A 25,296-nucleotide genomic window follows, 5' to 3' on the forward strand; every position below is an offset into this window, starting at 1 on the left:
ATTAAATCAGTGGGACTTCAGAGTCCTGTGCAGGAAAGGACCAGCATCCATTGTATTTCCCCATTTCTGTGTTGAAAGAATGGTTTTGTTAAGTTTTTAGCACTTTGAGATTTGGTCTGTGCCCTGACATGGGGACAAAATAGTGAGGCTGGATCCATTCGGCAATGGCTGCAGCAGCATTGAAGGCTTCCAAATTGTACAGATCTGCAGGAAGAAGTGAAAACTTCTCAAACTGGATCTTTTCCTAGTGTCTAATGACCAGAGACCTGCACAAGCTCTGGATCAGAAGTGTTCAGCCCTCCTCGGTATTCTCTTCACAGGCTTCCTGATGGGGGCTGAGTCCTACACAAAAGGCCACGCTCTGTCTCTTGCCAAGTACTTGGCTGCTGTCCTGTGGTGACAAGTTCCACCGTACAGTGTATTCACCAGGAGATGATGTGTTGTATTTGTTCTGAAGCGCCACGTTTCTAAACCATTGCCTGCCTTTATTATGTTACTTTTCATCAACTGTAGCAGCTGTGGGACCTGAAGTTTAAATTTAAGAGGATTTTGTCTGACCACTCAAATGGTCAACTGGAGAATCTCACCCTGTGACTCCTGCCTCAAACTCCGTAACTCATGGCTGAGTTACAGTGATTCTTGTAGAAAAAGCCACCTGACTGATACTTGAGTAAATGAATGGTGAAAAACCTTCCACGGCTTCCAGCAGTTCTCTCCTCTGCCTGCTAGAAGTGTCTTCCCTATTTCCAGTCCAAATATTTTCTCTCTAGCTGTCACATTAAAGAGCTCCCCACATCAGAAATGTTCTTCCCATGATCTTGTCACCTTCCCTGTGATGAGTTAAATAGTGAGATCTCCATTCATCTCAGCAAAGACACTGATCTTGCACCCCAGGAATTTTTATTCAGTGCAGCATCTTCTTCCAGGCCTTGCTCAGGAACTACAGCTCATCTCAGCAGAAGGACATCATTAAGTCAGGGCACTTCTCTGAGTGAAGACTTGTGCTCACTGGCTAGCACTTCTGGGCCATGGGAGATTAGCCAGGGAGCGTTTTGAAGCTGCAGAAAAATCTGCATCTTAAAGACATTATTTAAATTCAGTTCAGTCCAACCAGCCCTAATGATGTTACTCACAATATATCTTAATTTGATGTTGGTAATAAAGTTCACTGTAGCTGGAGCACTATCATACTGATGTACCAACATACAAATGAATGTTACCCATGTCATTTAGTACCCCTGGCTGTTAAGGTGTCACTTTAGCCATATATTTAATAAATAGGTCCTTTTATGACTATAATACTGATACGTATTCAACTAATTTCCATGTATGTTGCATTCTATATGTTGCTAGGGATTTTACCAAGGCCGTCACCAATAGCAACTGGGACAAGGAAATAATAAATTCAGGAGGCATGCAGAAAGATCTACAACATAGAATCACTTTATAACAATACAGGAGACATTAATCACATTGGTGGCTAATGGGAGAACTTGATACAATCAGTTTAAATCCCCTCTGATAGGAAGAGAAACCACTTACTGCTCAGCTCCAGATCTCCTCTCAAACTGGAGTAAAACTCGCCTGGAAACTTTTGCCAGGTTCACGATCCCAGCCTATTTTTGTCTCTTTAGCCTGCGATGCCTTCACTCTGATCATGGAGCACTGCAGCGATAGGAGGGAGGGCTTCAGAGACATCTGGAGTCAGAAAAGGTGCCAGAGAGCTACATCTTCTGGTCTGTTCCAGTAATTGAGCAGAGCTGCAGCGGGAGTGTTCATTTTCCCCAGACAAAATCACAAGCTGGATCCAGCACCTTGCTAATTAGAAACTACCTGTGCTGCTGGCATCAGCTGTGGTTTACTTGCAGTCCCTCTCTTGCGATTAGCAAAGTGGTGTATTTTTATTTTAATTGCTCCCCCACTCTAGCAGGGGCTGCAATGTCAGCACCTGGAGCAGCATCTCTGCAAGTGGCAAGCAGAGGCAGGTGATCCCCGAGGAGGGGAGGCGAGGCGGAGGGGTCAGACCCCAGCCGTAATGTGAGCTCCTAAGCTTCAAAGCGCAAACCCACGTTTCCCTCGGTGCAGTGTTTGGGGGGTCAATTCCTCGGCCACATCACCGTGCCCACAGGACACACTGCCACGCATGTGCAAGGCAGGTCTGAGTAGTGCTCTGTCACCATGCTGCAGTTCAGGCGGGGTGGCCTTACAATAGCTCATTATTTTGTCTCATTGCAGCCACTTGCACTGCAGCAGGGTAACCTGCCGCTGTAAGTTGGTAGTGGCTTGTCACACCAATCAGTTACGCAAATCCTCTCCCCTGGAAAAGGGAAGACAAACCTATTCAGCACAATTTCTGGGTGAGAAGACAGACCAGCTGATAAGAAATGGGAATAGGAAGATGTTAATGAGAGGGCAAGGCCCTGCAACACCTCTGCCAGGTGTCATCTGCATGCATGAGAGGCAATGGCCCACGTGAGGACCTTCCTCAACTTCACAAGCAGAGCCTGGGACAAGCGAAGCAGATGTGGACTGGAGCAGCTGCTGTGAGTGGGAAAACTGACACATTTCTATTGCAGGACCTCAGTCAACGCAACTTTGCATCTTCCTCCTAGGATAAACAATGCACTTCAGATCCACCACCCCAGCTCTGCTCCTCTGCACTTCAGGAACCATCCATTGGACCATGACCCCACCGCTCCATGTGGTGAGCACCACCCAGCTGGGACTTGCCCTCTGAGGACTCACAGAACCTGTGGCTCAAGGTCCCAGCAGCACTTCCCAGTTCCTCTGAAGGACACCTTTCATCTGTGGGACATCACAGACGGCTGAACTGGGTGAGGCCTGCTTAGGCTGCAAATGGGGAAGGTGTAAAGGAAGAGCATGACTGTCCAGTTGATAAAAAAAACTGGAGCAAACCACATGTGTAAAGCAGGTCCCGTGCACTCTGTGTACGTGGTATTGCTGAGGCACAGCACATGCTTTGCCCTGTTATTGCAGCCCCACTTCTCCAAAAGCCCCTGGCTTTGAGCCTTGGCCTACCCAGCAGCCCATGTTGGCAGCCTTGTGCTGTTCAACCCCCTTTGAAAAAGAGCATGCATCATTTTGTCATGCCTCCCTGCCACAGCAGAGCTGGGTAGCTAGGTGGTTACTCAGCCCAGCCTACAGATCCTCAGAACAAAGCTCTCCTGTTTCCCTTGGCCACAGCTTCAGCGTGGGGCCCCTTCTCCCCCTGCCCTCCAGCATCACCCCATGACTCCCTCCCTGCCTCTGCTCCAGAGTCCCTCTCTCCCACAGAGCTCTGTCCTTCAACCCCTCCAGTGTTCTTCTGCAGGAGCTGAGATGCACACACCTACACACCCCTGCCACAGCTCTGTGCTACCCTTTGGCCTGAAAATACTTTGCTGCACAAGTCAAGTCCCAAGTACCTGCATGGTCCCAGTACCTCATCCTTCAGCCTTCCATGCTCTCCTGCATGCTCGAAGCCATGCCAGCTGCACCCAGCAGTACACACGTATCTCCTTGCAGGTATCTCCCTCCTCTGACCCCCTGGCACCAGCATGCCCAGCTCCTCGGTCCTCTGTGCAGGCAACACTCAACTGCTATGTCAGCGCTGGATGGTCTGGTTGGTGGGGTTGCAGATGACGACTCCGTGTGATGCTCAGCATTCCCCACTTGGCTTGAGACTAAACAGAGAACAAACCTTAATAAATGAGTGGCCACTCTCCTGTTCTCATGTCTAAAGCTGAACTCTTTCCAATCCCCAGGACTGGGGATTGCACTGACTGTGTGCACAAAGGACAGGCATGCCAAGCTCTGACAGCCCAGGGCTCCTCGGCAGGAGCGATCTGGGAAGGATTGGCCAGCTCACTGCAACATAACACCCAGCCAGAGAGACTGCTCTTGTGTGTGGTTTGTGGAGAGCACTCACACGACAGGTCATGGCTTTCCAAAGTGCTGGAGCCAACATCTGACATGATCTTGGTGCCCCAGGTGTGGTACAAAGGTCACCTGTGTCCGGCAGAGAGGTCTCATGGTCTTGACCTTTGCAATTCAGGAGCTCTGCTGAGCAAAGACTCTCCCCAAATTCAGGAAGGTTTTCAGGAGTCTCTATGCAGCAGGCAGGGGTGAGGTCTGTGCACTCTGTTGTGCCTGGTTATGGGGAGATTGTTCCATGGTGACTCTAATATATTCCTCCCGTGGTGCTGCATTTAAGCCACTCATTTATCTGCTCAGCTTGCAGAATACCAATCAGTCCAGGACTAGAATAACAAGGTCAAGCCTGAGCAAAGCTCTCCTTATCCCTGAGAATGATCCTGGCACATGCAGGATATGGTGCAGCGTCCCCGGCTGTTTTACTTGCCCTGCGTTCATGCCCATTCTTCAGCAGTATTGGGAGTACTGTCTGAGAAGGCTGTATGGAGGCAGAACTAAGCTGACAGAGTGACCAGGCCCCTGGCATGGTGTATGAGTCCCCTGCGGTGTTCACAGCAGCATCAGGACCCATATGCCTTCAGGTAAGTTAGCCTTACCAAGCGCCTTCTGGCAGCCTGTTCAGCTTTAGGCTGGTTCACAGATCTGCCAGAGACACTGGCCTCAGAGCCAAGTCCTTCAGGTGACACTGTTTCCAGGGAAAAGGATCTCAGGGGCATCCTGGATGCACCTTGCAGCAGCCCAGTCTGGGTCAAGCTGGTTCCTCCAGGATCGTTGTCATGCACAGTGTCATAGCTCCCCTGTAAATACAGAGCTGGGTTGCACTGACCTGATATTGGAAGGAGAAGGCCCCACTCCCCAGGGCACTCATGAAGATAGAAGTAAGAAGAAACTGATAGGTCAACTCCAAAGAGACCCTTCAGAAGATGGACTGCCACAAAACATCTGGGAGAAGCTGTGCTTCAACTGGACTGTTTCCCACATTGTGAGAGTAAGGGCTGGATGACTCAGGGAGAACCACAAAACATCAGGAGCACAACAGCTGCCTGAGAATAAAGAATACTTCCAAGGAAAGCAGTTGAAAACTTTCTGTAATTCGTGTGTGTTTGTTGTAGTACTAACACCCACGAGCACAATGCGGCGATCACAAGGGAAACATGACCACCCTATACAAACTGTTCATGTAGGAGGGCTAAGGTAGCGCTGGGGTCAGGCACGGGCAGAAAGATGATGTGCTCAGGCTGCAGCTGGATGCAACGTCTCCGTTTCATAGTAACCCCAGCTTTTGGCTATCTATTCCAGATAGGGGTGAAGAGGTAAAATCATGGAGTTTTTTAGCACTGAAAGCTCCCCAGCATTTACATTCAGCCCCGGGCTGCTTCCCTGCCCAGCTCAGGCAGTGTTCTCCATGACTGGTGGGCTGAGCAGCATGTACACCCTTCATTCTTGGGCAGAGCTCCATGTTTGCATCTCTGCTCACAGCCAAATGCTCGTTATCAAGCTGTCCAGAAAGAAGCATCCCCAAGTGAACCCAATGGAAAGCTTTGGTCTGGCTGGTAGATACCACCAACACCACCAGATATTTTATTTTATTTTCCCAACAGAAAAAAAAAAAAAAAAAAAAGTGAATAGAAAAGATGTAGTATGGGGATTTTGAAATGTGCAGAAGCTGCATTTGCTGGTGAAATCCCGTGTTAGGGGATGTATTGCTGACTTCTGTGGGTCAAAATACATCTAAGGAGAGATTGCACGTCCCAGGCACGTGGACAGTGCAAGACATTTTATGCTGGGTGCTTTTGTTCTCAGCACCTATCTGCTTTCACACGTTCTGCTGCTGCATTTATTGTGAGTTGGTTTGGCAGTACTGTCCTCTAACTTACACTGAAATATGGTGGTATATACTACAGTTAGTAATTACTGAGGTGCAGTAAAGATAATTGCCTCTTCTCTAAAGAGTTAGCAGTTCCGTTGAGTAATTCATATTAAATACCTGCAAGTGAGCTACTTGGGGTTGCATTTGTTGATTTATTGAGTTGTTTCTATTAGAGATTAAGCTGTTCAGTTGCTAACTGAAAATAATGCTGAGTAATTCATTTGCTTAGGCTTTAACTTCTACAAATCAACTGAGTTATGCATGGTGGGAGCAGCTGTGTGTCTGTGCATGCACAGCATCTGCCACGGGTCTCTCAGCTGCCCAAGTGTCCCCTCCTGCCACCATGTCACCACAGGCCATCCTGGTTCTGCTCATCTCTACAGCCAGGGACCCAGTGAGACTGCAAAGACCCCACAGGTCTGCTTTGCATGGCACAACAACTGCTGCTTTGGACCCGCACAACTGGCATGAAGAAATTAGATCCCTTGAGCATCATCTGCAATGATGTGAGACAGCACCATGCTGGGAAAGGTGAGCAGCTACACTGACATGGCCATCACACAGCATGGGGACTGAGGTGGCTGAGAGCTGGGCTGTGCAGATCTTACAATCACTCCTCTGAATAAACATAAAAGCAAATGCGCAGCAACAGATAAAGAGTCTATTGTAACTTGGACCCAAAACTTTGGGCAGTGGGAGACAGGATACATGTGCCAGTGCAGTGCAAAGAGCACAACTCAGTGCACCATTTGCACAGCTAGCAAGGCAGCTGGAAGAGACTTCTTAAGCTGACACATTTTATTCCAAAATACAGTGGACACAATCCAGAAGGGCAGGAGTTATACCAAGAATGAATCTTTCAAAGATTGAAACATGCGAGCAGCACAGAAACCTCGGCTCCATCCACGAATACAGAATTATTTGCTTTTATCTGAACCTGCCAGGCACACTCTTCTCTGCCTGTAAGGCATTGAAGCCTTAAAGCATCAGAGCTGGGGATGTGTGTGTGTGAAGGATTGTAAATCCTCTTTTGAAAACAGGGAATCCAGCGATGCACTAATTTCTGTGGTACCGTCTACCAAAACGTCACGCACGTATGGGATGAGTCATTGCTCACAGTAAGTTGGTGGGGTCTGCAACCAGCCCGAGCTGCCTGAGACCCTGGGGGTGCTGGGATCAGGCAAGTGTTTTCTGTCCAAAGCTTGTCACCCCTGTAAAACAGTGGCTGATGAATACCCATCAAACCTATAGCTCACTGCCAAGTTGGAACAGACCCACCCACCTTTGGCAAGAATTCCCAGGAAATTTTTTGCTCTTAAGAAGTATTTGCAGAAAATTGGCAGGCGGCCCAGTGAGCATGCCAGGGACTTGGAGAAGTACGTAAAAAGCTGCTGGACTCATCTCAGGTGCAAGTGGGATGGACCCAGCTTCTCTGATGGTGCAAATCATCCTTGTGTTCCAAATATTTCCAGAGCAAGTTGGTCCATTTGGGAAATCCCATGGGCCTGGGTTCCGCTGTGTTACAGCTATCCCTGACCATCAACCCGTCCAGGGGTGGGCAGACACCACAAACGTCACCTTGCATATGGCTGTTGTCTACCCTGGCCTGTGTTGGTTCCCAGGCTGAGGCTTTCTCACAGCACTGCTGCTATTATCAGAGGTTAGGCCCACATCCTGAGCTAGGCTGGGATGAAGCCCATTGTAGTATGGGCAAGGTACCGTCAGACCCACGGACCCAGACCCAGAGCATCCATTTCTGTCTCTGTCCCCTTGTCCATCCCAGACTCTTCACTTCACTCCTCACTAAAACATTTGCCCCAGGAGGCAGAGAACACCATCCTGCACCTGCCCAGGTGATAAGCCTATCTCATCAGAATGAGAACAAGTTCAGGACCTGTTGTTGGGTCTTGAGTGCATCATGGAGGAACTGTGCATCATGGCAAGCCAGCTAAAGCAGAGTTTTGCACTGTTCTTGAGCTTGAATCCCCTTCTGGCTGCTCAACAGTGCCTTGGGAGTGAGGTCTGGGATGCCAACATGCTTGGGATCATGATGATTTGTCCACAGGCAAAGAAAAATTGAAGCTTCATGCATCTCCCACAGTGATGGCCCATGACCACGGATCACTGACAGCCTTGTGTCCATGAGGTTTTTGATCAAGTCAAGTGGCTTGTGGAACAGCAGCTGAGAATAAAGCAAGTGGAAAGTGCTGGGCTGCTTTAACACTCACTTAAACTGGCCTGCAAGTCGCCAGCTGACTGCTACGCCCTTCTTACATGTTGAGGAAATACTAAGGCTCTTAAGAAATTAATGAACATGCATCTAAGGCAAAAGCAGAGCAGTGGCAAATCATGGGATCTAGCTAACATGCTGGCAGAAGGGCGCAGGGTTTATTTAAGGAATGAACGAAAATAATGACATTTCATTCTGTTTAGTTAGAGAGCAAAGGAAAAGCAAGAGTAAGTGAAGCAAAGCAGATGTGAGAGCCATCTTGAACAAAGCAAAACAGAATGCGCTTGGCAGTGGGCTGGCTGTAATATCTGCCTAATCCTTAGTAAACCAATGTACTACATGTTAAATATTAAAGGCAGGAATTTATAAACATCCAGGAAGATGGAACTGCGAGTATCAGAATCACAAAAAGACATTACCGGAAAAATTGATTGCTGGGGGTTTTTTAATAGAAACCCCTAATTAGTGCATGAAAGAACCACGATAGCTTCAGCCTGTCTGAATTTTATTAAAACATCTGATGCATTGTCTCATGAAGCCATACTTGAAAAATTAATTCAAACTGACTTGGCTGTAGCCAGAGTCACATGGGCTGTGAATGAATGGAGATCCACAAAGTGCAATAATAAACCATTATCTCTTGTACGGCAGCTCATTTCTATACAAATGAACCTTGCTTTGTGTGAAACATGGGACCCGCTCTGCCTTCACTTTGTCAGGCAGGAGTATCTCTTGTGAAGCCACGGAGTACCAATGAAATACACCCTGAGACTGGATAGCTTGGTGAGGTTGCTTTGTTCCCCATCCCCAGTACTTGTGGAAGGGGGGCTGCTTTCTGGAACTGTCACAAATTTCAACAGCTGGTGTGTTTGCATGCTTGCTTGGGAATGCCTGCTGTCTGTAACGCTTACAACTTTCCTTACAAGTCTTATGATACCTCAGTGTTTTTCTTTAAGGCCCAGCTGCTAAATTCATGTAGTTATGATCAGAATATCAAAAGTAAATTTCTAACCTTCCCATCTGCTGAAAAAGCATGAAATATTGAGTAAACCCTCAAGTGCACATCAACACACATGGAATGGATAACTGTTAATTATTTTCTGCTGGTTTTGCTGTGTTAGTCGATTCTTTCCCAGTATTTTCTCAGCATGTGGATCACTATTTTTGGATGCTGAAGGCAGATGTGACTGTTTTTCACTCACCTTTAATTGTTACTCTTCTGGTAAAAAGACTCAGTAACCCAATAACGGGGTAGAAATTGTCCCAACTGACCCAACGCATGCAGTGAATAGTAATTAGAGTCAATTGTCGCAATGAACGGTCTCTGGTAACAGTGGAGAATGAAAATTATTTACGTGCACATACAGCATCCATATGAATAATGAATCCATTTGCAGGACTGAGCATCATCTCATAAATGAAACTACAACCAAAAAGGACTGAGTAATACAACAAAAATTAATCATTGTGAGCTGTTTTCATAAATGCACAAACTCAAAGCTCGGAGGGGACCATCGCTCAGGCTAGGTGGTAGAATGACTCTAAGGAAGGTTGTCACAAGATTTCCGCCTTAGCAGGAATGAGAAAGGTTATAAAAAAGCTCTGTTCTCATTTGGAGTCTCTGTTCCCATTTCTGAAGTCAGCATGTGCAATTACAGCAAACTTCTGAGCTGAAATTAAGTACTTTCTTTAGAATCTCCTTTTAAAAATGGAACATGGCATCAAAATGAATATTTTCTATCATATTTTATTGTGAAAAATGTCAGCCAAAAGCTTCAGCCACATGTAAATAAAAAATTAGACTGGTTTGTCAAGTATCAGAACTGCTTTAATGCCTTCTGTTTTCTTTTTTGAGCATATTAGAGCAACTAGAGCTATGAAATGATATGTGTAGGATTCCTTGCTAGCAGCAGATCAGAAAAACATCTGATAAAAGTAGCAACATATTTGGTGTAAAGAGTTACTGCGGGTTTAAAAGCTTCCCTGGAGACAACACCTACAACTGAGGAGGAGCCTTGTTCATCCAAACCAGAGCAAGTCCAGAGCTCCTGGCACAGCACCCGAAGCTGAAGGGAAAAGCCAAGTGAAAACACAGTTCCCTCCAGGACAGGGTTATGCCAACGCATCTTCCCAAATGCAATGCTGTTGCAGAAGCCCTGTGTGGAAGCTGTGCTGCCAAAGCCAAAGCAATGAGGAATCCTGCTGACAGGCAGGAAGGGGCAAGGCTCGGAGGTGATCTTTCCTAGGCAGAGGACACTGAGTTGTCTTCTAACAACAGAGCCGCTGTCTGTGGTGAGCGTGCCGCTGGGCAGCCAGGAGGACCTAGAAGGTGACATCCAGAAGATCCCTCAGCTGAACTGCTCTTGGGGAAGGACACACAGGGAGCAGCCCAGGACAGCCCAGGATGGACTGTGACCTCGTCCTACCTGAAAGCTGCTGCTTATGGTGATGAGACGCGCTTGGGAGATTTCTTACGTTGCTAGTGTGAATGTCCTTGTTGATGCAGGGTTACCATTTTGGGATCGCCCTGACACCAAACCATCTCTGCCAGGTAGTCTGGAAATAGTCAAGGAGCAATCTGCAGTTTACTCTCCTGACAACTGCTTTAGTCTGGCTGAAACGGCTGGGCTAAACTTTGGGGAGTGGAAGGGGCCAGTGTCCTTCAATGGCTGAGGGATCAAAGCACGACCACTTAATCACACTGCTGCAGCACTGCCCCTGTCACACAGATGAGAAAGCGCAGTATGTGTGAGCCTGTGTGTGTGCATGTGCCCTCCCCACTGCCCTGACAGGGACAGGCACAGGCACAGACAATTGTTTCCTACCTAATAGATGAGCTGCTTTTCCAGAGCAAGTGCTGAAGGCTTTGCCCACTTGCAAAAGTGCAGGAAGCTGCAGAGCAATTTTGGTGGGGATGGGATGACAAGAGGCTGTCACAGCCCTGCCATCCAGCAGGCAGGATCACCATGTCAGAGCTCCGGTGGGGTTAATGCAGAGCGGCTTTCCTAAATAGCCCACACAGCCGGCAGATGTCTTGGTCTTTCAGCACAGGGAGACCCCACACCCCTGTGCCCTCGGAGTCATGCCCCACAGCTCTGTGACCACCTGAGCAGTGCACTAAAACCGCACAGCACAGCTGAGCTATTCTCTATTACTGGCCAATATCTCTGCCGTGGAGCACAGAGGCAACAAGGAGCACGGTCCTTGGCCCAGAGGCATCTCCCATGAGATGCTGGCTGGGGAACAATCATTCATGGACAGTTTGCCACAGGCAGATGTCACAGGGCCATCACCTCCACCATAGCCAGACAAGGCAGATAGGGATACCCTGGGCAGGATCGAGCACTGCTCACCGTCTGTCCCCTCTTCAGACCAACATGGTGCTGCCCCTGTGCGCCCACAGAACACTGGCCCTTTGCACCCACCCCCAGATTTATCACTGCCCCTCTGTACCCCTGCCCCAGCACTCCCTGTGTCCTCTCTGCACTCACGCACACAAGCACTGCGTGATGCCCACACAAATGCTGAGCCCAGCCTGGGTTCTGTTCAGTTTTACTCAGCCTGTACACCAGCATCCTCCCAGGATAACGCTTGCTTTCTCATGATTCCCACTACCCCACTAGATGTGGATCAGAGCTCCGGCAGCCAAAAGGAGGAGTTGTCTTAGCAACAGGAGCGGTGTGAAAGTGCAGGGACTCGATGGCATCCTTCAGTGCAGCCATGGCCACAGGCTAAGGCAGTGATGACTGATAGATCTGACCCTGCAACAGATCCCTGCCCAGGTTGGTCAAAAGGAAGCGAGCACACAGCCCTTCCCAGATGGAGTCATGCCCCGGGCCTCCATGGCCCTGGGATATTACACCAGCAGTAAATTACATCTACTTTTTTCTTTGCAAATTGCTACCTTTTTACCAGCTTCTGAGGCTGTAGCAGCAGGGTGATATCCAGGAACAAACAGATGTAAATAACCAGCGACAGAAGCTCCAAATTGCTGGCTGTAATTTGTTGCTAAGTGACACTTAAGCGGGGTCAATTGAGGCGAAGTGAAAACCTGAGGGTTCCCAGGCAGGAGCCAAAGCAAAGGGAAAACCCCAGGGAGCTCTGGGGTGGGAGCGCTCAACAGGCTCCCTACAGAAAGAGCTGAACGTGCAGTTTCAGTCTGGAGATGTACTGCAGAGTGAGGGAGGTGATGGGTACAAGACCCTCGGGGTGGGGGCGCTTATCTACACGAGAAAGCCATTCTCAATGTGCCAACAACACCCCGCAGAGGTACTTTCATCTTCACACATACTCAGAGGTGCCCTGAAAAAGCTGAGGTTCATCCACTGCAATTGTTAAAGAGTGGATGAGGGTGGTCAGCACATTGTCCACCTGGCTGGGCACTGCTGGTAACCTGCATATGCAGGGCAGTGCTCATGTGTGCACTGTTTGGTGCCACAGTGGAATTATGACACCTGAAATAACAGATAATCTCACGTGTGACATCCCAAACTTCAGTATAGTTCAGTACCTCCTTCCCTCTGTTTGTCTGGGACGGGTGTGGCCCATGGCATGTCAGGAAGAAGAAAAGCTGGGTCTTAAGCCAACGAGGGAGATCTCCCATGGCCTGGTTAGTGCCTTGCAGGATGGCACCTCACACAGTGACCACCTGTGGTGGCACAGGTAGCACCGGGGGTCCCATACCCGGGGTTGTTTCCCAACCAGTGCAGCTAATCCAACCCATCACACACAGGGACTTGGTGTCAGCCCCACAGTCTCGCAAGGACCTGCACCTAGCACTGCTCAGCTCACTGGACTCCCTTCTGGGAAGCCCGGGAGGCTCCAGCTGAGCCACAGAAGGCATCCGACAGGCGGAGGAGTCTGATTCTGCCACTACCCATTACCATGCCCCAGCTGCTGTGTCGCAAGGAGGAAAGGTGACCATTTCAGACCAGTGATGCTCCAGCCTCCACTTTCTTTCCCATCCAGCAGCAGGGAGACACTGGAGTTCTGGCTCATCCAGCTGCTGGCTTTCAGCTGCAGCTCCTTCACTGCTTCATATGCTGACTGAGATTCCCAAGTAGCTTTTCACCCAAAGATAGGGCTATTCTAGGACTTGCCTTTTTCCAGCATCATCACTGGGCACAGTTAGCTCATTTGGGTTAAGCAACAGCACCTAAACTCATGTGGTCGAAAGGGGGTTTGAAAAGGGGGAGACATGACAGGGATAACCAATGGCTAATGAGGCATTATATGTGCCTGTCACTTTCTGGGAGAAAGAAGCAGAACACATATGCTAATTAATCGACTAGGGTTACCAAGATGCTAACGTGAAATTACAGCATCTGCTGTGGCAGGTACTTCGTGGCAGAGACCAATGCTACTTCTCAGGGTCCCAGGCCTCTGTGCAGGGAGGAGTGGCTCAGATTTGAGGAGCAGATGGGATGTGCAAAGTCAGTGTCAGAACAACCTAAACATTGCTTCTAAAAATTACCCCCAAATAATAATTGTACAATGCTAGACAATTATGCAATGCTGTTAATATTTTCTTGCAAAATATAATTTTTGGTCACAAGCAATTAAAAACCATATTTTGTAAGAATGTGCCAGCTCAAAACAATCCTTCTTGAACAGTATCATCAGGTAGAGAAGGGCTGCTGCAAACACTCAGGGTAACTTTACTGCAGGCGTTCAGTATGCATTACTGTATCTGAGACTGCATTTTCGAGATTGCCTTATTCAGAGACAATACACAAGACAATAACAAGAGCTAAATTAGGATAAATTACATCTAGAAGCACAGTGTTTACAAGGACTTGTAATTCACCCACAGCATCAAATGACTTTTATGGCAAGAATCTGCTTTTAGTGGGCTCAGCTGTTGTGAATGAATGAGTCGCCATACAAATGTAGATTTGATTTACCTAGGAAGTGTTTACTTACCCCTAAAGATGGGAGATAGGTGAGTGGGTGGATGGATGGATGGATAGATAGATAGACAGACAGACAGACAGATGCAGACACATACCAAATATAATATCTGGCTTTCTTTTAAATGATTGTATTTACAGAGGCAATGTACAGAACTGTATTCAGCAGTTTCATTAGGTAAATGGACTAAACACAAATGAGAAAAAAACACAGACAGGGTTGTTCCAGAGTAAGCTGCTCTTAGAGAATGAGGCATTTGCAAAAGATACAAACACAGCTTTCTTGTTTCATTCAAATTAAAACTTTCACTGCAGCCGAAGTGCTCTGCTTGCAACCCAGCACAAAAAGTGAGCTCATCCCAACCGGGAAATGGTCAGACACCTTCCTGGCTATTTGCAATGTAAAAAACTGGGCTCCTGTTAGAGGAGCAGCCAGTTGCTCAGCAGATCAAAGATAACTGCATAACGCCAACATGGATCTCTTGCAGTCCTGAAATTGATTATCAGTCAGTGACATACATGAATCAGCAACATATGGAGTGGAGATACTTTGTCAGAATTTGAGAAAATATCCAGGAGATAATTTGAATGTTTTAGAAACCCTGCAAAAAAAGTCCATATAAACAAGATGTTTAGATGGAAGCTGCTACAGCGCAGGGATGACCCTTTCCAAGCAGATTTACAGAAAACAAACTTCTGAGCTGGCGTTAAGAAGATTTGGGGAAGATGGGTAGGGACGTACAAAGATGAAGAGTTGCTCCCACACTGTTGCTAAAGGACATGCTAGATGATGGGATGAACAGATAGCCTGGAAGCACTTGGGCAGTGAAGACTGTATTCCTAACAGGGGTTTAAAAATGTGTGAGATTAGCATATTGGACTGTGGCTATGGCCAGGCATATATTCACTATGGTCCCTGCCTCCAGCCACTTGTTTTGTTTCCTGTTGCTGCTGGGTGGTGAGCCTGATTCAGTAAGTGCCTGTAAGGTCGGTGCCACCCCAAGATGCTCGTGCAGAGCAGTCCCGACTGCTCATCAAAGGCCCTGCTATGAAATTTGATGGTGCGTGCACCAGTCCGCCCACAGCAGATTCCAAGCTGGGATGTGAGTTGGCAAAGTGCCATGACAGGACAGCGTATCAAGACCTTGCTCTAATTTTATCACATGGTTATGCTAACTATGTAAAACAGCTACGGTTTGAAAGCATATGGTGCAGTATAAAAATCTCCATAGAATGGATTACAGCAACTTCACAGAGAAAATGTAGAAGAATTTAGAAAAACATTTCAACATATTTTAATATAAAAAATCTTATAAAACTGCTTATTGGCTAGTATAGCATGATTTCAAAGTAGCAGTTACTTCTTTTAATTTTATACACACACATATATGCAGCCCACAGACTGATGTTGACTGAGAGTCCCTCGAATGAATTCCTCTGCTGTGGTAACAGTGTGCTGCATATCTTAATAAAAGTCCCACAGTTGGACCTCAGATTGTGTAATATGATCTCATTATTGATTTTCACGTAATGGGATGCTAAATAACTTTGCCTATGTACATCAGATCGATGAGGAAGGTGCATGGTTCATGGTGTATCAATGTTCAGCATAAAGATTACATTATGAGCTTCATTCATTTAAGCATTGAGATGATCAAAAGCAGCTAACTTCAATCAAAACCACATCAATTAATAATTGCTTTTCAGCTTCTGTCCTTTTTGTCATTTCAGCTATTTGGCAGATGAACTTTATACCCTCCCAGCTATCAAGTTGTGGCTGATTGCCCAGACAAGTGTATCAGATAGATAGATAGACTAGATTAGATTAGACTCTACAGCTATATACAAACTGCAAGTTCTTTGTCTAGGCCACTAATAGCAAGTTAATAAAAAGTGAAAGAATTGTCAGCACTTGTTTATTGATACTCCCAGATGAAAAACACATGACTTGTTTAAGAAGCTATATTAAGATTGTTAAAGACATAACAATTACTCAGGGCAAATTTGTCTTCATTGGGCTTTGCATTAGACTCTTATGAAGAAATAAGCTTAAATGCAAACAGCAAACAAGGACTTGGAAATGTTAGAAAGCCAAGAAATGTGCATGTAGCGTGCACATAAGAAAGATAAATTCTTTGTGAAATTTACCCAGTGACAAGCATGGCTTTGCCCCCTCACAATGTGATGGGGTGCATGGGGCAGTCATGTGCAGTGGTAGTGCTCGATGAACAGCTCCCATCATTCCAAGCTGGCTGCTTGCCCCAGATTTGGCCATGAGACACCAACGGCAGCTTGGGCTGCAGCACTCTACAGGCTGAGATGTGGGTTCACACTGGAGCCACTCCAGGAGATGGTGCTTGGACCACACTGTGCTCCAGGAGTTTCAGGAAGATGGTAGGTCCATCACAGGCATTCCAGTAACAGGCAAGGTCCACACCAGCACCATAAGTTGCAAGTGAAGGTTCACAGGGAGACACCACGCCTCGGGGCAGCAAGCAACAGTTGGGGAGATGCTTGTGAACAGAGATGTGGGATTGCACGTTTCTCCTATCTGCAGGAATGAAGCAGGTGGTGCAGTTAACAGGTCCTTGATTTCAGAGGACTTCAGTGTTGTCTACACAGGTCTGAAGCCAAACAGCCCAGAGAGGATGGTCCACTCCTCCTGCTAGCACCATAGCCAGCCCATCACAGCTCTCTGGCTTAGGACACCCTTTTTAAAACACGTGCTCCTGTACTCAGATATAACATTCACATCCACGCCGGCACGGTTGCTTCCCCATGCCGTGCAGTCAAGGGCTGGGAACAGCAGCACGTGGCTCGTGTCACTGACCAGCACAGTGGGAAATCCCAGCCCTGCTGCTGTCTGCTGGCACACCGGCAGCAGACCAAGAGAAATCTGCCCAAGAAAACACGTGACTACTTTTGAATGAAGAATGGTCTTGCAAATGTAGCAACATGTTCATAGAAAATTCACGAAGAGGAAGAAAGGCAGCACGGCCTGAATTAATTATTTCTTGCAGATGATTCACTTGCCTCTAATTATAGTTGAGCTTATAAACACAAATGTCAATTAAAATGTTATAGTTCTGCAGCTGTCATTCATGTGCTGGTGAAGAGATCAAGGCCGGAGCTATTAAAAGCCTTGGGAGTGAAACGAAGTGAAGAAGAGCCCTTGGTGGAGTAAAATTGTCAAGAAGGAGTTTTGCCCTGAGCATTTTAGGCCCACAAAGCTATCATCTGTATTCGAAACCTGCCTTCTGCTGCATTCCCAGCAGGCTTTTAGGGATAGTTTCTCATTTCTCTGAAAATGCTGTGGTGCCTGCAGACCCCCTGCCACCTTGACGTGGCGTGAGGGAACAGTATAGGACATCTCTGCTACTGGCTGCCTCCTTACCCACAAGTGGGAAAGGAAGGAGGACTGGAAAAACACACAGTGCCGTATGAATGATCATAACAGACTCCCCGCCTGTGCGTTGGCTGGTGACTTGCAGGGAGTGGATGTCTGAGAAATAAAAGAGCTTATCTTGTTTTACCTCTGATAAAAACACCGAGACTAGTTAACATATATTGGTTCAGCTTTTTGAGACATTTAGATGAGAAGTCCCTACACAGGAAAGCTCAGGGGCTGTTCTCCCTGCACAGTCTGCCAGGTGTTGCCTTGACTGGAGGCATGTGTCTGGCCAGTCCTGCTCTCCCAGGGCTGTATAAAGCGGGGGAGCAGCAGGCCTCACATCACCTCTTGTCTCATACAGAATGAAAGCACACACATTTTCAGGGTGTTCCCTGTGCTCTGTTGAAGGCAGGACAAAAAGAAAGGAGGTTTCAAGGAGAAGACATGACAGCAAGAAGCTGTGTTGCCTTTTGAGTAAAGGGAATTGTCCTTGTAGCTGGGTGATTTATATTTATCTGCCTCAACAAGGCCAGAGCTGTCCTCAGCAGCAGGTCCCAGGTTTTTGTGACCATCACAAGCTTCCCTGTAGCCTCTGTGGCTGCCCCCCCATCCTCATGCAGCACTTGTGTCTGCATAATCTGGCAGGACAGCGAGGTCACACCCAGCAGGACAGCTGGGTCATGTCCAAGTTCCCTCCCCAAGAGCTTGAACCTCTGGCTTGTTGGGGATTGTTCTTTGCTTCTTTCCAATCATCCTTTCAGCTCACTCCAGCAGAGCTGCCACTCACCCAGCTCCATATTTTGAGGGTGTGAGAGGCTTCACCTGCACCCTCATTTCTTCCCCACTGCCATGAACTGCCAGTGCAGGGCAGAGCTTTGGGCAGCCTGCGCTCCAGGCTGCAGTGGCATCGCCTCTGCTGGACTGAGATGTGTGTAATATGCCCTGGGGCGAGTGAGGACCTCAGGAGGAAGAGGACCAGGAGAAAAGGCAGTTCCTTGCCCAGGGCTTCACCCCTCCTGAGGGAGCCGCTTAGCAGGTAGCTAAGAAACCATGGCCATGGTTTCACTCACCACGTATCCTAGCATGATGCTGGCCAGGCCACCACTGTAGGACTCTGTCTTGTAGCACCCAGCTTCCCTTGAACCCTCTTGGCTGTCTGAGCATCACCTCCTAGATACCAGCAGCACCTAGAGGAGGTGATGCTCCCTTTCACTGAAGCCCTCATGCCACATCCCTGTAAGCAACAGAGGTCTTCAGGCAGGTGGTCAGTTATTGTGCCATATGAAGCACAGCCCTAAGTAGCATCTCTGCTTGTTCAATTATTTAAACTTCCCCTTGGCCAAATGTGCCCAAATAACTTGGGTGAGACACTAGCCACTCACTGAAGACTCCTAGAGCAAATTATTAATCTGCTGCCTCCTGTTCAGCATGCTCAGTAACATCTCAGCTGTTAACTCTGCAGCCTGTGAGCATTTGGAGTTTACAGTTATTTTATTTTCCAAGGACAGATGGCAGACAGCACTGTAGTAGAGGGGCAGATGGCTGTGCACCTATGAGCAAAACAAAAAAACAAAAAACCTGCATGGTTAAGCTGAAAAGTAAGTGGGCTCTGTTCCTGTTCTCAGACACACCGCATAAACCCAGCCACATCCATGTGATTTTCATCTCATCTCACGTAAGCAGGTGAGAGCAGGATGTGGCCCTTAGGGTTGAATAAAGCATCAGACACAGAAAGAAACAACAATTTTGTCACTTAAGGTGTAATCTGAGGATACGAAAGTCATGGCACAAGGTGAGAACATCTAACTACTTCACTGGCACAGAACAGCTGATGGTGATCTCCCTCCTTTACCATCATGGGAAAGCAACACATGTCTTCCTGCCCAGGGTTGACCTATCCCTCTCAGTATGGAGATAACACTCCCGGGGGAGTCTCAATCCAATCTGTAAGGTAAAAGTAAAAGGGAAACAACCTGGGAACACTCAGTGAAGAAAAATATCTGCTCCTCATTACACTAAAATAAACAACGAGGCTATCCAATTAAATATTGTCAGATTCTGCCTATTATCTAGTCAAATCAAATGGACCAAATTTAAGCATTATTGCTTGATGCAAGATGTACTAGCCATTCCAAAAGGTGAAATACTGGAAGCCTGGGGGAAGCAGGACTCTGAGAAACTCAAGCAGAGCTTTTTACAATGCAGTCTTTCAACAGAAGAAAAAGGCACATGAGAAGGCAGGACTGACTAACTACTTATATGCTTCCATATCCCACAGAATCGAGTGGCTACAAATCTATGGATTTTGATTAGATATCGTGTTCCTCCAAGAAACATTAACTTGCAATATTTGAAAACTCTTAGAAAGGGAGCAAGAAGGTCAGCCCCACAAGAGAGATATCCCTCTTAGTCTCCAACAAATTAAACGTCAGAGGTATCAAGCCAACACTAGGAAACTCATGTGTTGAGGCATCATGGATTATTTTTTCCCATACAGTTCCTTTTTATCCACCCTGAATGTTTGTTTGCCCCCTTGGCTATTATTTTATAATTAGTCTCTCTGGGCACCAAGTGAATCTTCCATTGACTTGCTCATGAAGAAGTAATTGTTAGCTAACCCCATTCTTCTGGGAGGTTTCAGTGCCAGGCTACATCCTGCAATCAGTGAAATTCCCATAAATTCTTCTAAGGGATGCTGCCTTAGTTTTGAAGCAGCCATCCAGGCACATGGTAGGAAATGCCCGGGGTGCAAAACAGCTGCCAACTTTGATAGCTGTTGGCAGGAGCTGCTGAATGGTAGAGCCCAGTGGTGCTCTCCATCAGTGACTCGCGCCCAAAGGAGCAGTAGTGCAACTCATATTACAGGTTTCATTGTCTTACACTGGTGGTGGTTTCTGAAAGCAAATAATGATGAGGAAACTCACTGTGCAGTTTCCTTTGTTTTCCATCCCTTCAAATAAAAGAAGTAAAACAGACTACTGGCCTTGTCATGGTTTAACCCCAGCTGGCAACTAAACACCACACAGCCGCTCACTCACTCTCCCCCAGTGGGATGGGAGAGAGAATTGGAAGGGTAAAAGTGAGAAAACTCATGGGTTGAGATAAAGACAGTTTAATAAGTAAAACAAAAGCTGCACACACAAGCTAAGTAAGTAAAACAAGGCATTCATTCACCACTGCCCAACAGTGGGCAGGTGTTCAGCCATCTCCAGGAAAGCTGGGCTCCACCACATGTAACAAACACCATAACGCTGAACGCCCCCCTTTCCTTATTCTTCCCCCAGCTTTATATGCTGAGCATGTCATATGGTATGGAATACTCCTTGGGTTGGTTGGGGTGAGCTGTCCTGGCTGTGTCCCCTCTCAACATCTTGTCCCCCCCAGCCTCCTCACTGGTGGGGTGGTGTGAGGAGCAGAAGAGGCCCTGACGCTGTGTAAGCACTGCCGAGCAGTAAGGAAAACATCCCTGTGTTATCAACATGTTTTCAGCACAAATCCAGAACACAGCCCCATCTAATCTACTGTCCAGAAATTTAACTCTATCCCAGCCAAAATCAGCACTTTCTCCACCCCTTATTCCATACTACTTATGTTATGCTCAGCTACCACACTATCCAATACAACCTCATTAGCCATTATCTCCCTTCTCATGCTTTGGTATAATACACAGATGTCATTCTCTTTGTCTGCAGACCACCCCTGTAAAATGTCCATAAAATCTCCAGAGATGTCTACAAGATGTCCACTGAGTTCATTCAGTCAATGACTTTGGGCTCCATCTGTGATGGTGGTTACTCAGGACAGGAGAGGTGGTGTGTTGTGTTGAGTTATATATGGCACCAAAGCCAGCTCAGGTTGGGTTGCTGCTGCAGTTGCATTGCTTTTTGTAAGACTTGTCCTCCACTGGTTAGGGTGGTTTCCACTATAGTAATAACACACAACTCAAATCATGGGTTATTACAGTTTAAAGGTATATCCATTACAGTTGCCACCCTGGTCGCTTGGGGCCAGGTTATAGGGATTAACATTGCAATGAGCTCCTCCCCTTGCTCCTACCCTGGACTTATCCACAGACTGCAGTCCCTTCGCGGTGCACCTGCTCCAAGTGGAGCCTTATCTGTGAGCCACCGTCTCTCCAGGGGTGTACTTGCTGCAATGAAGACTTATCCACAGTCACAATCACTCTGGTGTGTGCCTGTTCCGGCATCACCTTACCCATGGGCCACAATGCCTTCAGAGATGTATCTGCTCCAGCATGGCCTTGCCCACAGCCACAGCCCCTTCAGAAGTAAACTTGCTCCAACATGGCCCTACCCATGGCTGCAGCACATCCAGGGGTGTACCCGCTCTGTCGTGGGCTTATCTGTGACCACACGCTTTGAGGTGCTCCAGCATGACCTCATGCACAGGCAGTGATGCTTTAAGGTGTACCTACTTGTGGTGGTGCAATTCCTACCCCTCCCTGCCGTCCTTGTTGGGCTGCTTGGTGCCAGGTGTGATTCCATCCACATTCCCCCGAGCCATACACCAATCTATGGAGATAAGGACTGATAACCTTGAGGAGCCTGGCTCCTGCCCCCCTCTGATTGCTCGGAAAAGGTTATAATGGCCCATCATCTCCTGATGGCCTGACACACCTGTGCCTGGGATGTGGTCAGATGGAACAATAACAGGGTTGCATATTATTCAAATTCTTGTGCAACTGCCGGAAGGCACCAGATAGCATTTGACAAAAGTCAATCATCTTGGACCCTATAAACTGCGACCACCAGAGAGGCCCTTTGAGCTCTCCTGGATCGCAGCGGCCTGTGACCAGCATCTCCCCTGAGCTGGGACGCCTCTCAGGTATCGTCTGCTCCAGACGGAAGGCCAGGGCCAGTCCCCCCGCTCGAGTCTCAGTTATCGCCCATTGAGGAATGCCAAGGCATTGTGAGTATTTGCTCTAAACTCGAGAGGGAAATTTTCTTTGAGCTAGCTTCTATTTCACCTATTTATTGGTGGGTGTGCGTGTGTGTGGGTACGTACCCTTACCCTTGTTCCTGTGTGCTTGTCCCTTTTGGGTTCATTTTACTGAATCCAAACCCCTTTGTTTCTGTATGTATATGTCTGGTTTGTGTATGCGCATGTACATATGTGTATAAATTAAGGTACCATTAAGTAAGTTAGAGTGAATATTGTCATCTTAGAACCTGAATAAGTCACTTTTCTTTCTGAGTTATTTTGTATTGACAAATTAATAAATCTAAATTATTTTTCTAAATCATTACCGTGTCAATACTTTCATCCACGACACTACTGCAGCATGGATTTATCCACAACCACGGGTGTTTCAAGGTGTACCTTCTCCAGCATGGACTTATCCTTGGGCCACTATCCCTCCAGAGGTGTTCCTGCTGTGGCACAGATATAACCATGGCCACAGGCACTTCAAGATGTGCCTGCTCTAGCATGGGCTTATCCACGGCCACCAGACACTCTGGGGTGTTCTGCTCCCACGTATACTCATCCACAGTCCCTTCAACTCGAGTTCCCACTGGAGTCCCAGCCTGTCCAGTGCAGCAGCACAGAACCAGCAGTGATGCCCTGGCCTTCAGTCAGCGCAGGTGCATGGCCACTGCTGTTACCACAATGTGCCCAGGCACAGCAGAGTAAGATGATGAGCAGTACAGCAATCATCAAAAACAAAAAGCAGCCACTAACAAGCTCTAGACTTTAATATACAGTGAGGCAAGCAAGCCCTATGGCAAGTGCAAATCCAAACTATAGCTCCATAATAGATACTATGAATAAAATTAAATCTATCCCAGCTAAAATCAGCACAGGCCTGGAATTCCTTAGTTTCAAACATGATCAGAAAATGGATGAAATAACAGCTCTTAAATGATTCAGAAACAACAAGAAGTGTGTACCAGTGCCTCATCAGCTTGAAAGGAGGGGCCCAGAGGGTTGCCATCAGCACCACGAAGTCCAGTTCGAGACAAATCACTAAAGGTGTGTCACGGTCCACTCGGTGAACTCGTGATGGTTTGTTTGCTACTATCTCAAACGTGCAAAATTAAGGTGACCGGCACCAAAGGGGACAGCAGTAATAAAACAGTGAAACTTTATTGTGTTGCCTGTGAAGCGGCACACGATAGAGATGGGTGAAAGAAAGGAGAAAAGTAAAGTTTTAGAGAGAGGGGAGAGAGAGAGGTTATAGCTGCCACCGCTGATCTCACGACGTCCTAACGGTCCCGGGTCCAGCTGATGCTGCATCGTCGATCGTCATGGTCCTTGGTGGGGAAGCTTCCCATTTTCGTTGTCCAGAAGTCGTCCTTTTATGCTCAGTAACACACCTTGCTCGACCTCCGCCTCGGGGGTCTCCGCCCTTCTTGAGTGAGGCCATCGCACATGCGCAGGGAGGGGCGTCCGAGGTGTGGTCAGTTTTGGAGGCGGGTAGTCTTCCACCAGCAGGTGTGTTTTCGTATTATAATGAAGCAAAGTTCATCTAAGGTTCATGATTTCTTCATCCATGTTATGGCAACAATTGCAATCCATCTTTTTTGACAGTGGCTATGCAGTTATCTCTAACAGCTCTGGCTAGGCCCAGGCACAGCACTCTTTGTACTGCACGACTCAGGCACTGCAGAACAGCCCAGCACTGCCTGCCCCACACGGGTCAGTGCTCAGGAGAACAGCACAGCACTGCCCGTGTCACACAGTTCTGCATTCAGGAACCTTGGCACCACATTCCACTCCAGGGATTGGCAAGGCCAAGCAGGCTGTTGTCAGGTACCTCACTGTCCATGTCCCTGATGACAATGTTGAGACAATGCTGATCTACTGACCAGTTCTTACAAGGTGTACCATAGCAGTTGGTACGGGGGCCAGTACCGTTTAGTATGTTCAATAATGACGTGGGACAGAGTGCACCCTCAGCCAGTCTGCAGATGATGCAGACTGGAGGAGAGCCTGATACACCAGATGGTTGTGTACCATTCATAGAGACCTCAGCAGGATGAAGAATTGACCAAAGAGGAATCTCATGAAGGAATCTCAAGGGGAAATGCAAAATCCTGCACCTGGGGAGGAATAACGCTAGGCAGCACTACATACTGGGGTTCGAGTAGCTGGGAAGCAGGCCTGCATAGAAGGATCATGGGGTTCTGGTGTACCTCAAGTTGACCATGAGCTTACAATGCACCCTCACAGCATAGAGGACCAACAGTCTCTTGGGCTGCATTAGGCAGAGATCAGGGGAGGGGATCCTTTCCCTCTAATTAGCACTGGGAAGGCCACATCTGAAGTGGTGGATCCAGTTCTGGACTTCCCAAAACAAGAAAAATATGGACTTAACCACATGCGTCCAGCAAAGAGCCATTACGATGATTAAGGGACTGGAGCACCTTTCCAACGAGGAGATGCTCCAAGAGCCAGGACTGTTGAGTTTGCAAAAGAGAAGGCTAGGAGGAATCTTATCAATAGGTCTAAATACCTCACAGAAGGGTCTAGAGAAGAGGGAGCCAGACTTCTCAGTGCTGCCCAGTGACAACACAAGAGGCACTGGGTACAAACTGAAACATGTGAAATTCCACATGAACACAAGGAAACATGTTTTTGCTGTGAAGGAGATCCAGCACAGATTGCCCAGAGAGGCTGCAGATCTCCCAACTTATAGACATTCGAAATATAACTGGACATGATCCTGGACAACCTGCTTAAGGTGACCCTACTTGAGCAGAGGTTTGGACTAGATGACCTCCAGATGCGCCTTCAACCTAAAAGGTTCTGTAATTGCCTTAGCTTCCTGGATCTGTGGTAGATTTGGCCACTAAGGATCCTGAGCTCCTCCTGCTTTGTGCAAGAAAAGGTCTGGACAAATTTGAGAAGCCAGACTTAGAAGAAGCACTTGGATTATGGCAGAGGCTGTTAGAAATAATAGCCTAACTGATTCCATTAGGATGTCTGTTATTTTGGGAAGGGA

Source organism: Athene noctua, chromosome 17 (genome assembly GCF_965140245.1).
Source record: "Athene noctua chromosome 17, bAthNoc1.hap1.1, whole genome shotgun sequence".
NCBI classification, from domain to species: Eukaryota; Metazoa; Chordata; class Aves; order Strigiformes; family Strigidae; genus Athene; species Athene noctua.